The sequence below is a fragment of the Chenopodium album genome, chromosome 24 (assembly GCF_948465745.1).
Source record: "Chenopodium album chromosome 24, dcCheAlbu1.1, whole genome shotgun sequence".
Classification (NCBI taxonomy): Eukaryota; Viridiplantae; Streptophyta; class Magnoliopsida; order Caryophyllales; family Amaranthaceae; genus Chenopodium; species Chenopodium album.
This window is the reverse complement of record NC_137857.1, coordinates 28512788-28526465: the sequence shown is the minus strand read 5'-3', so window position 1 is coordinate 28526465 and position 13678 is coordinate 28512788. Positions and strand designations below refer to the sequence as shown.

At 34.3% G+C, this 13678-nt stretch overlaps 2 non-coding genes across 2 annotated transcripts; both read right to left on the bottom strand.

The window, feature by feature from the left end:
• Window positions 1–11030: 11030 nt before the first annotated feature.
• On the bottom strand, window positions 11031–11116 carry LOC145612878 (small nucleolar RNA Z196/R39/R59 family). Its single transcript, XR_014106789.1, has one exon. It is a non-coding gene; the product is annotated as a small nucleolar RNA Z196/R39/R59 family (small nucleolar RNA).
• Window positions 11117–11188: 72 nt separating this feature from the next.
• Window positions 11189–11266, bottom strand: LOC145612877 (small nucleolar RNA Z195/SNORD33/SNORD32 family). Its single transcript, XR_014106788.1, has one exon. It is a non-coding gene; the product is annotated as a small nucleolar RNA Z195/SNORD33/SNORD32 family (small nucleolar RNA).
• Window positions 11267–13678: the final 2412 nt, after the last annotated feature.

The following is a 13678-nucleotide window of genomic DNA, read 5'->3' as shown; positions in this document are numbered from 1 at the left end:
CTGTAGTTCCTTTTAATTTAGGTATGGGTAAAATAAGCTTGAAAATGTGGCATGGAGGGGTGTTTAAGACTCATGCAAATGGTACCTTGTCTTATATGAATGGGGCAGGGAGAACTTTTAATGTGGATCCTGATGAATTGTGCTCATTTTATCTTATGGAGTTGGTTATGAAGTGTGCTAGATATGAAAATAGAATTAAGGGATTTTTATACTTAGTTCTTGGATTGGGTATGGTGGATGGTTTGAGGAGGGTGACAGATGATGATAGTATGAGTGATATGATAAAGGTGGCAGAGAAGTACGGGGGAGTGGAGGTTTATGCTTTGCATGATGAGAATGACCCACTACCCTTCCCCCCCAGAGCTACAGGCTTCAGCAAAACAAAATCAACCCAAAACTGTGACACCCAAAAAACTTGAAGTGAGGAGGAGACCACCAGTGAGATCTAGTCCAAGAAAGCAAAGTCAGCCATTGACTATTGTTGAACCTTCCCAAAAAGTCCCTGACAGCTCACTAAAGCCAAAAAAAGATGCTCCCACAGAATTTATTCCAAATCCACCATCCATTTTCTTATCCACCCAAAGTACATTTAAAGTAAAATATGTTATAAACCCTAGTAGCACATATGAAATAGGGCAGCCTCCCACTCTTTCTGAAATTATTGAAGCCTCCAAAAACACAAACACAGACCCTATTGACAACTATGAGTGGGAAGATTTAAGGCCTGACAGTCCTATCCCCATTAATGACTTGATACCAGATTACTCCAGTGAGAGTGACAAAGATGACCCTAATTACAACCCACTAGTTGATAAGGGCAAAGGAGTGGTGAGTCAGCCTTTCTTTGGAGATGTGTACACAGATGAGGATGAAGAGGAGGGTGGTGAGGATTTAGATGCTGAGGAAAAAGGAGATGAGGGTTTAGATGCTGAGGTTTATGGTTTAGAGGAGATAGAGGAAGAGCTTGAGAAGGAGACTGAAGAGATCTTGGATGAGGAGGTTCAATATCAATCTGATAGTGGGGATGAAGAGTATAACATAGCTAGGCAAAGGGTAAGGGATACCACTGCTCAGCTTGTTGAGGTAGCAAGGAAAATTCAACTTGAAGCAGCTAAGGGTTTGAGCATACAGCAGGAAGTAGAAGGGAACAAGGCATAAGAAGGGAACAGTATAGAGGTTGGGCAAAGTGCAGCTGCAGATGCTCCTGGGCCCCAGAGTGATTATGAAGAGAGTGATGAGGAAATACACACACCTCCTGATAGTGGTGAGGAAGATTTGATTGCTGGAAGGAGACAAAGATTGGGGCTGTTGGTGTCCAAGCATACAGATTTTGCAACTTTTGAGTGGAAAGTGGGGCAAAAATTTGCAAACAGAGAGGACTTCAAGAATGCTGTAACTAAATATGGGGTGTTGCAGGGAAGAAATGTGAGCATTGTTGTGAGTGACAGGAAGATATCTCAAAGGTTAGGTGTGAAATGCATAGAAAGCTGTCCTTTCTATGTGTATGCTTCATGGAATACTAGGAGAGCTACAATAGTGGTTAAGACAGTGAAAGGCTCTCACACTTGTCAGAGAAATATGAAAAGGAACAGGCAGCTCAAATCAAACTGGGTGGCTCAGCAATTTCTGGATGTCTTTAAGACAAGGCCACATTGGCCAGCAAAAGAAATTGTTGAGTGTGTAAGGAAGGCATACAGGATGCTTGTAACAAGAGACTTTGCTTACAGAGTTAAATACAATGCCCATAAGATGTTACATGGGTCAACACTGGTGGATCTACATTGGAACCCGGGGGGCACGTGCTACCCCCGGGGAAAAGGAAAAAAAACACTGCATAAAAAAAGCTACCTTTTAAATATTTGATAAGTATTAAACAATGCACATAGTACATGAATATTGAATTTGCTTCAGTGGTTCAAAGCATGTAATTAAAGCTTCCTTTGAAGTGCCTGGGGTCAGCGGTTCGATTCCAACCCATTACACTTTCTTAATTTTTTTCTTTTTTTTTTCTTTAATTACAAAGCAAGCAATTAAAGCTTCCAAATTTTCGCTCTCCATTTTTTCGCTTATTTTTTCTCTCATATTTTTTTTTGACAACAAATGTTTTCTTTTTGGTTTATTATAAGTCTTCATGTTAAAAACACCTATCAATGCTTTATTATTTTTTTCTACCCCAAAGAATTTTCCTCTTTCTTGACATTTAAATAGATAAAATAAAATGGACTTCCAGCAAAATTTGATTCTTTTCCAAATTACTTTTCACTTTCTTGACATTCGTTTCAAATTACATTACATAAAAATAACTTCCATAAATTTTTGTTCAACAACAATAATAGTACGAAATATATATAAACATATATAGATAATTCGTCCGTGAAGAAAATTAGTAATATCTGATAAATTGACTAGTTTTATTTGATTGTAATACGAATTATATATTTTGATAGCTAGTATGTTGTACATGAATAATTTTATCCGCAATAATAACTCATAGCAAAATGTATAGATAGTTGAATTTAAATTGATGTGTTATTATCATCTTTATTATGCAAAATCACAATTATCCAAAAACTTTAACTTGATGTGTTATTCTCATCTTAATTAAATTTAGTTTGAGTTTCAAGTTCATAGGTGTATATTGGTTATTTCGTCCCTTTAATTTTTCTAGTAGCGTTTAGTGCTACCCCTAGTCCGGAATCCTGGATCCGCCACTGTGGGTCAATGCATGATCACTACAACAAACTGGGTGGGTAATTGAAGGAAATACAAGAATGTAGCCCTGGGACAGAGTTGGAGCTTGTTACTGACACTAAAAAGCAAGCTTTCCCACCAATTTTCCAGAGGCTTTTTGTGTGTTTTGAAGGTCTCAAAACTGGGTGGTTGCAAGATTGTAGGAAGGTGTTGGCAGTTGATGCTTGTTTTCTGAAGACCTTTTTGGGGGGTCAACTCTTGGCTGTTGTTGGTAGGGACAACAATGATCAAATGTTCCCTGTGTGTTGGGTTGTATTTGAGGGTGAGAACAACTCCAGCTGGGAGTGGTTCTTCAAGAAGCTTGCTACTTGTCTACAGCTTGGAGAGGGAGAAGGGATCTCAATTATATCTGATGAGCATCAGGTGACAAACTTAGCTCTGTTATGTCATTAAGCATGCTACTTATGTTAGTGTTTTGTGTTCAAGTTGTTGATGTGTTGTTGTTTCTTATGCTTTGGTATGATGACAGAGTATAGTCCACAATGTTTCAACTGTTTTGCCTAAGGCAGAGCACATACACTGTGCTAGACACATATTTGCTCATTGGCACAAGAAGTACAGAGGGGATGATATGAAGCTTCTCTTTTGGAGGATTGCTAAGTCATATAATATGGCTGACTATAATGAGGGACTGAAGAAGCTTGAAGAGTTGAATATAGATGCTGCAAATGATTTCAAACTGCATAGGCCTGAATTGGTTTGCAGAGCCTTTTTGAGTCCTGGAGTGAAGACCGATGCTATTACTTTAAACATAGCTGAGACATTCAATGGCTACATCATCCAGGCAAGGACTAACCACTTGCTTTTCATGCTAGAAGACATCAGAACAGCACTGATGCAGAGATTGGTGGTCAAAAGACAAGACATGATGAAGGGCTCATCAATGTTATGTCCAAGAATCCAAGCCAAGTTGGAGGTGGAGAAGGCTAAAGCTGCTAACTGTGAAGTATCTATATCATCTGAAACAATGTTCAATGTCAATTACCACTTAGATCAAGTGGTGGTGAACTTGGAAACAAGATCATGTACATGTAGGAAATGGGATATGCTAGGAAGCCCATGCTGCCATGCAGTGGCATCCATCTACTTTGTGGGCAAGGAACCAGAGCTATTTGTGGACAAATGCTACCTCAGGGAGACTTACTTGTCAGTATATGCCGGTATGCTTTTTTGTGACTTTTTTCTCCAATTGCTGTTGTAGGCGTCGTTTGAAGTGCGCCTACGTAAAAGCATGTGGTGAATATGCTTGGCACTCATAGGAAGTGGGAATTGACATATACGATTAAGGACAACGATTAGGGACAAAGCAAAGTAGGGAGCCGCCAACAAGTTTTTAAGGAACTTGTAAACCGTTCACGAATCATTTAAGGCAACCACGATTAAGGGACAACGATAGGCAACAACGATTGACCCGTGAAGGTTACACCCCATTCATAATCCATGAGATTACTAACTCCATATGGTTCGGAACCACGAAAGGTGGATCGGGGATGATGGTACGAAGTGAGTCATGGAGTCACATTCGCCCGTATTGGCCTCTACTCGATTCTTATTGTGAAAAGCATTCCTGTGATCTCAATGGCATACAAACAAAATATTCAATTCGCTCCAAACTATTATTTATGCTGAATTGGTTGAATATTAATGCAACATATAATTCTAAAATATTTGTGACCACTTGATTAAATAACAAGATTAAAAGAACCTAAACTGGTTGTCCAAATTATCTTATTAGGCGTGATTTTCAAATATATATTCCCTTTAAACATGCAATATAGTGATCATAATAAATAATAGAATCAACATTAATATTGGAAGCAATTCAACAATAATATCGTTAGTCCAAATCAAATAAAAATAATCCTAATCATGATACTAGCAATAAGAAAATAAGAAAGTAATTAAATTAATTAATTACTCACATTCCGCGCGTTCCTTTAAATTGCTACATCATGAATAAATTGTTAGTAACTTCAATAAAAAATAAATCAAATTGAAATTAAATTAACTAAAAAGTAGAGTTGATTTGGTCCAAACCCTCAGTTAATTATACCTTTCACGCCTTGGTTTAAGTATAGAAATTCGGGTATTGTATGGACTCCTTAGAGTGCTTAAGGGATATAAAATGAGAGAATATGGTGACTAGAGTTTAGGCTAGAGCAAGAGAGAGAGGGGAGAATATTTTTGGTGTAGGGAGGGGGGATGATTTTTGGTGTAGAAGAGAGGAAGAGAGAATGATTTGATGATAAAGCTTGTTGATGATTGAAAAGGGGAGATATGACCTCTATTTATAGGGAAAAAAGAGGGTTCGAATCAAGAAAAGATAAGAATTCGAATCGGATAAAACTCTTGCGATAGACAACAGTTTTTGCGGTTTTTGTTTTTATCATATCTTTTGATCCAGAAATCGGAATAAGATGAATAAGATATCGTTGAAAAGCTCTTGACGTATACTTTCTAACCCAATTAGAATCAGATTAAAATATTTTTTAAAATAAAAGATATGGCCAAAATAGTGGGACGGTGTCAGTTTTGGATAGAGTTTCGTACTTCGCTCATATCTTTTTCGTTATAGCTCGGAATTAATATTATAATATATCATTGGAAAGTTAATTTCAAGACCTATCCAACTATATAAGAATTAGATAAAAACTATGAATCACGAAAATAATATTTGATAATCTTTGAACGTCTTTCAATTCGAATAGAATAAGGACTTTCAAGAAGAAAAGTTTTATTCAATTTCAAACTCTTTTATCTTATCTTTTCAAAAAGGATAATTAAGATCTTTTAGAAGCTTATAGAAGCTTCCAATTAATCCTAATTGGATTAGGAGTGGTATTAAATCCTTTGGACCCTCCACATGATCATTGGGTCGTAGGTAAGGTGGGCTTAGGCTCGGTTTGGACTCGGTTTAGTATTATAGCCATAACTTATTCGTTATAACTCGGATTTGGGCTTATAATATATCGTTGGAAAGCTATTTTCAAGCCCCATCCAACCATTTAATCATTGGACCCAGATTATGGACCAAAATAAACTGGATTAAACGTTTTTATAAAAAGGACACGAAATGAATGATTTTAAAGGACACGAAATGAATTATTTTGGGTTTAATGGCACGAAATGAGGAAAATAAGTTATGATTTGGGAAAATGGGCTATGAATTGGGTTGGTTTATGAAATGTGTTGGGAAGAACATGCATTTAAGCACTCTATGAATTACATACTCAACCCGACCAATAATGGCGGTGAAAGGTTGTTCATCATCGGGTTTGGTTTTGGGGAGACATTTTTAGGTGTCTACAGCTGTAATACATGAATTTTTGTGTAATCCAAATTTGTGTGTAATCTTGTGTTAGGTTCCATTCCACCAATTCAAGGTGAAAGACACTGGCCTGAAGCGTCTATGCCTATTGACCCCCCCCCCCCCACCAATTAAAATTGGTCCAGGGAGGCCAAGGAAAAATAGAATCAAAGATCCCTTTGAGAACCCCAAAAAGTCAGGTTCTTTGACAAGGACAGGGATTGAAATGACTTGTTCACTATGCAAAATCAAAGGGCACAACAAAAGGAAGTGTCCAAACAAGGACTCTGTACAGCCATCTGAACCAGCTCCAAAAAAGGGCAAAGGGGAGGCCAAGGAAGGATGCTGACCATGCTGCAAGAGCATCTACAGTTCCAAGTGCATCTGCAGCTCAAACTACAACAGCAGCAGTTCAAGCTTCACAGGCTACAGCTCACCACTCCATGACTGCACAACTTAGGAGGAAGAACAGTGCTCATGGGAAGGGGTTCAAGGGGTGGCAGGGGTGCTGGAGTTGCTGCAGCCAATTCAGGAAGGGGAAGAGGTTCTGCTGCTGTAGGAAGGGGGAGGGGTTCAGAAGCTGTAGGAAGGGGAAGGGGAAGAAGTTCTGATACTGCTGCTGGAAGGGGAAGGGGTGCAGATGCTGCTGTGGGAAGAGGAAGGGGTGCAGATGCTAGTGGAAGGGGGAGGGGCATGACAAGGGGTAGGGGTAGAGGAAGGTACCAGGTCCCACAAGGTGTTGGTGTTTACATTGCAACAGATGGATCTGCACTGACTAGTGTAAGTCAAATTAAGGTGGCATTCTGTTTTTATGTGACTTTTGCTTGCAACTGATGTCTTTTTTTTTGTAAACAGAACCAAGGTAACCAGAGAAGAGGAAGGTCAGCAATGGATTGGTTCCAGTGCATTCAAGGAAGTCAAGGCCTCACCTTACATCAACCAACTCAGTAGTTAACTATGTAATGCCATGATTGTACCTAGCTTTTGGTGTAACAACATACTTTAGTGTTTAGGCAATAGTTTGTTAAAGTCAGCTTTTGGAAACAGTCTTTTAGGCATGTTGGCTTTAATTTAATTTGCATATTACAATGTCATGGCATGAACCATTGCAGGGTTCTTTTTGTGTCTTTTGGACAAAACAATTTCAACTTATTATGTTCAATATAACAACTATCTTTGATGTGTTAATTTCTTCTGAATTGTAACCAAATGCTAGTCAAAGTAACTACTTTTTATTCATCAAATCATTGATACATATATTGCATTAGCACCAGCTTCTTTCACCATACATGTCAACCTAAACTAATACACTCTAACAACATCACTGTCATGGCTTCAAATACACCAAAAGAAAAGCAAAAAAAAATCTAAGACACAAACAAAGCAATGGAGAAATTTTTTTCATTCCTTGAAGCCTTCATCAGTTCAATTCTAGTGTGGCAAAGCTCCATTTTTGTATCATTCAACTCATCCTCCTTAATTCCCAAATTCTTCTCCAATTTCCTCAGCTGCTCCTTCATGAAGTCTATTTCAATCTCCTTTTCAGCAACTTGGGTATCTCTCTCAAAAACCTGGAATCGTAAATCTTCTAGGTCCTTAGGGTTAACATTAACCCACTGAAAGAATCCACAATCACCCTCCTGAAATGAAATCAATTAAACCCCAAAATTAATTGCCTTTCAAACCCTAATTTGATTTACCCAATTCAATTTTCTTACAACAAATTAGCAAGATTAATCACAAATTGAATGTTAAAATAACATTTACAGGCCAATTTGAGCATCCATAGAACTTCATACCCGCGTTATCACCATTCCTCACAGTTCGAATTATAGCTTCAACACCGCATCTGCACTTCAATTTCGGGGAAGCAGAACCAAACGACCTTGACGAACTTGAAGCAGAACCAATGTGACGCCTATTATTCATTGTCTTTAATTCCAGAGAGAAGAGAGGGATTTGAAATTGGAAGCTCAGAGCAACAATGGAGTTCAATTTTTTTTTTTCAGAGAGAGAAAGAAGAAGGACGTGGCATTTAAAAAAAATTTAAATTTAAAACAATATAACCGTTGGACGCCACATAGGACTAAAACCGGCAACAGTAAGTAAGGTAACCTGTAAGGACTGTTAAAAAGATCGGGGGGTAAAGGTGGGATTATTCAAAAAAAAACCCAAAGGTGGGATTATTAGAATTCAACGCACTAAAGGTGGGCTAATTTTGCTCTCATTGTCAGAGCAAGATTAGCCCTAGGTCTTAAGACTATACATGACATCAGCAAATCACCATAAATTTGTCTTAAGACAAGATTCCATAAAATATATGCATTTATGAAGCTTTGTCTTAACAAAGTCTTAAATGGAGTCTTGAAAATTCAAGACCCAACTTAAGACTCATTTCATTACTCTGTACATTGTATTTTGCCTACATACGTATACCAAAGCATGCCGTATTGTTGAAACATAATTAATTATCAACTTTATTCCATAAAAATACTGTCATTTATTTGATTAAAAATAATTGAAAAAAAATGTAGAGTTTTGCAATTGATGGTTGTATTTAATTTTATTTATAAAATAGCTTGTTGCATTTTACTACTCGTATCCTATCATTTGCTATCTACCATTGTAATTTAATCTAAAGTATTCTTTATTTCCTATTGTTTTCATTGTAAGATTATGGTATTATGTATATCACAATATTCATGTAATTTCATATTATTATTTATAGTTATGTATTTAGTGGTTTAATATTTTTTTTTCCGTCTATATATGTTAGATATATACGTAACTTGCGACACCTTTGCAAACTTTCCTATTAAAATATCATGTATAGAAAAGAAAAAAAAATAATAAATATATTTAAGAAGTCTTATATAAATCTTAGGAATGAAGATCTAAATTTAGTTGAATCTTAAAGAGTCTTAACATAATTAAAAAATTAAAAAAATTATAAAATTCTGATATGGCATGAAAAAAAAGTCTTAAGATAAGACTGGGCTAATCTTGCTCTCATATTATTTTTATTTTATGGCAAAATCTAACGAACGCCTTGGAGGCATTGAATTAATTATCATACTATTTTTATTTTGAATGCCTCCATGAATTTTAACTTCCCATGAATTTCTATTTCCTCCATTTTCACTTTTACGTGTCAACCAAACAACAACCATTTTTTTTTTTTTTGAACGGCCGCAACCAAACAACAGCCTAGCACATCAATTTTCATGAATTTTCATTTCCCCCATCTTATATTGGCAACCAAACAAGGCCTAATTATCATTTTCTTTTTATTAATTGTTTTTCTTGAAATTTATGTCAAAATGATTTGACAATATTTTATTATGTTTCCATCTTTAAAAATTGATTCTAGTTCCATGAATTTCCACTTCCCACAAAATGGAGGTATTTAATTACATGGGGAGACATAGGTAAGTCAAACTTCCCATGGACCAAACACAATTTAGCATTTCCTAGAATTCCAATTACATATGGGAATATAAATTTTCAAGAAATTTGCAATTTCCACATTCAATTAAACGAGACCTTAATGTATGATTTTATGATTTTATTTCTTTCGATATATCTCTTATTTCATACACAAACACATACACAATTTAATTTTATTCTCAATATTTGAAATAGCATTCTAGACATCCTCATTTAACATAGGACTCATTTAGCCCTCAAACTATCTCAATGTTTGGGATGATGTTCAATTCATTGCTCATTTTAACATGTGGCTCGTTTAGCCCTCAACATATCTCAAGGTTTGAAATAGCGTTCTATTCATTTCTCGTTTCAAGTGGAATTCGATTAGCTCCCAATCAATCTCATTGTTTGAGATAGCACTTTATTCATTTCTCATAGTATCATGGGGCTTGTTTAGCTCCCTACCTATCTCAATGTTAGAGATATCATTCTTTTCATTTCTCATTTTAACATGGGACTCGTTTAACCTTCAACGAATCTCAATATTCGAGATAGCGTCATGTTTATTTCTTATTTTGACATTTAGGATCGCCTAGCCCTTATTGAAAATATTACATTTGGGGCTTTTAGCTCCACACTTCAGATTCTATGAGCATCCATCGAGTGAGATAAACAACATTCCAAATTCCAATATATGAAATCCCCAAAGGAAAATCCTAGATACTATGTGCTTTTCTCCAAATACTCTTTACATCCTTTTGGAGGATTTCTATTCCAAAAACAATTGCCAAATTTTACATTTTGGGCCTTGAATTTTAGCCATGGCGTCTAATACTGTCATATAGTGAGCACAAAATGTCAAAATATGTATCAAATGTCAAGTCAATCTTATACTTCTACTTTCTTACGTTCGTATGTTGGCAATGGTTCTCAAATATCAAATTTTATGTCTCAGATTTTGGGTTTTGTGTAGACTTGAATTTTATTTTATGCACCTAAACACAAAGTCTCAAGTATACAAGTCTCTAGACTTTGGACAACAAGTCTCATATATTTCATGGGTAAAAATCCGTAAGAGATTGTTATATACAATCGGGTGTACGTACGTATATAACAAATTTCAGGCCAGCAGGGTCACCCCTCGGACTTTTCCCCGTCGGCATATCAGTAACCAATTAACCATTGATTACTCTTGGCATACCATTGGTTTTTTGAAAGAGAGTAAATAAAATGTGAACAGCTTTAAAGTAACAGAAAGCTCATAAAAGAAGAGCAAACTGTGTCGCAAGATCTGTTCTAAGGATTAGTATGTGCCCTTACAACGAGATGTCCAGCCACTATATACAACTCTGGACATTAGATACCATCGGGCAAACATAACCACTCGCATTCGAATTTAGTCGTCATATTACTAGTTTAAATTACATTATCAACAAGACTACAATTTCATTCATGTTATTTTAGTAGTTACTTGTTTGAAATTCGAATTAAGTCAATAAACTACGCAAGTATTCAATAATCAAATTTTGCAAACAATTGTACCAGCAATCTCAGCCGAAAGATGGTGATAAGTTTAAAATCTTCACTGATAAATCAGGAAAAATCATAAAATCAACATCATAGATTGCATAAATGCATAGAATTGATTTAAATCAAATTAACAAATAAAAATAAAAATAAAATTAAGAAAGTAGATGATTTAAGAGATCAGATGGTAGTGCATGTAAGATATTCATCATCAAAATGCTGAAAAGGTGGATACAAATCCTCATTTCTCTTTCTAAAATTCACTCAAAACAAAAGTTTTTGATTTAAAGAAAAAGAAACCTTATTCAAAGTCGAAAATTTTCCAGAAAAATGAAACAGAAAATTTTAAAACAAATGTGCTAAATTGAAGAAAAAAATGAAGAAAGAATTTCACGCCAAAAGCTGCTGATGCTGTTGATGCATACTGAAGCCAAAATTTCAGGTTTTAAATTGATGAGAACAAACCCTAGAATTATTAGCTTGAAATTGTAACCGCACGATTAGAAAGAAGCTCACATCTGAGGCACAGTTGCCGCCTATGAATCAGAACAATGGCTGTATTTCTTGGTTGGGCCTTGATTGTGTTGTGGACTTGTGGTGTATGAGTTTTGTGGTCATTCTATATAATCAAGCCCATTTCTTAATTATTTTGGGAAATTAAAAACCAATTGGTCTTGGCTGCACTCTAGTGCGGCCACGCATATTCTTAGGTGTACACTCATGCACCTAGAAATAGGTGTAACAACAGCACAATATGAACATTAGCTTCTCAGAAAGTGAACATAGGTATAAAAAATATGAACATTAGCTTTCAAAAAGTGAACATAGGCATAAAAATTTGTGATTTTCGATTTCTTATGTGGTGACTTTGTGATTGACTTCGATTGATTAGGTTATGCTACCTTCGTTAACATATGGTTGCAACTTTGGGGTATTATTTGAGAGACATAAAATATTCCAAAGTTGCAACTAAATGTTAACGGAGGTAGTATATGATTTTCTTAATTCTAACGAACTGAATTTTATCTGATTTTCTGCATTTTTTTTTTATCAATGAACATAATCATGCAAAATATGAACATATGCATAAGTTCCCTTAAATGTGAACATTAGCTTTTCAGAAAGTGAACATAGGCATAAAAAATATGAACTTATGCATTTCAGAAAGTGAACATAACATTTCAAAATATGAACGTAAGCATTGGTTTTCTTAAAGTGAATATAAAGCATTTAAAAGGTGAACGTATAAGTAAAAAGATATGAACATAAACATTTAAGAAAGACAACATATGCATAAACAGATTTAATTAATATTTCATGAACAACATACATATTTACATTATGAATATTTGAAATTATGTATGAACATATAAAATATTATTATGAATATAATGCATTTAATTATGAACATAAAAATGTAAAAAAAAAATATAATATGATTATGAAACATATGCATTATAAGTATTAAATGTTCATTTTTTTACGTATTCATTTTTTATTATTAAATGTTCATTTTTTCATGTTCATATTTTTTTTGCTAAATGTTCATATTTTTTTACTAAATGTTCATTTTATAGAGCGTAATGTTGATTTTTTTTTTACGTTGTTGCACCTATCTAAGGTGCACAAGGGTGCACCTTAGACTAATTGGTGCAGCCAAGATAGTTACAACAAGTGAGGCCCAAAACGCGCGGCCCAAATAAAAATGAACATTTAGTTAAAAAATATGAACATTTAATAACAAAAAATGAACATTTAATACTAAAAAGTGAACATGGTATAAGGAAATGATCATTTATTAAAAATGAATCTGATTCATATATTAGACCACGACCTTAAAAATGAACATTTAGCTAGAAAAATGAACACATTAAAAAAAATAAAATAAAATAATAATAAAAAAAGAATATTCAGTAATAAAAATGAACATGTAAAAAAATGAACATTCAGTAATAAAAAGTGAACATGTCGAAAAAAAGAAATGAACATTTAGTATATTAGAAATGAACCTTTATCATACAACCATAAAATTGGGATCATATACATCGGAAATTCTCCAACTTAAAGGCAAATTCATTGTACATATCATATACTTCTTCATCACTTCTTACTTGTTTCCCTTCACTAATTTAGAGTCTTTGTCTTCCACAAATACAATTAATCTGTACTCACTAAAATATAACAAATAATCAGAATTTTCATAATCATCACAATATATGTTCATAATAATTATTTAGAATGTTCATAATATATAATCATCAATACAATACTTAAAAATATAAATAATAATAATAATAATCACTCTATACGTCAGATGTGTTCATAATCAATAACATATATTTTCGTAAAGAATAACGAAACATATACTTTCATAATAAATTGTCCAGATTTTCAACAATAAATGTTCAAATAATTTAACTTTTAACGTATTATATTTTACTTTCAACCTAATAAAAATGAACATTTAGTATTAAAAAATGAACATGTAACAAAAAGATATGAACATTTAGGATATTAAAATGAACTTGATTTTCATAAAGGTTCAAATTCATTGTACATAATTATTAATGAAAAATAAAGATAAAATAAATTGTTGAAATATGTTCATTTTTTTTATGTATTTAATATTCATTTTCGGTGTACTAAATGCTCATTTTTTAAAAG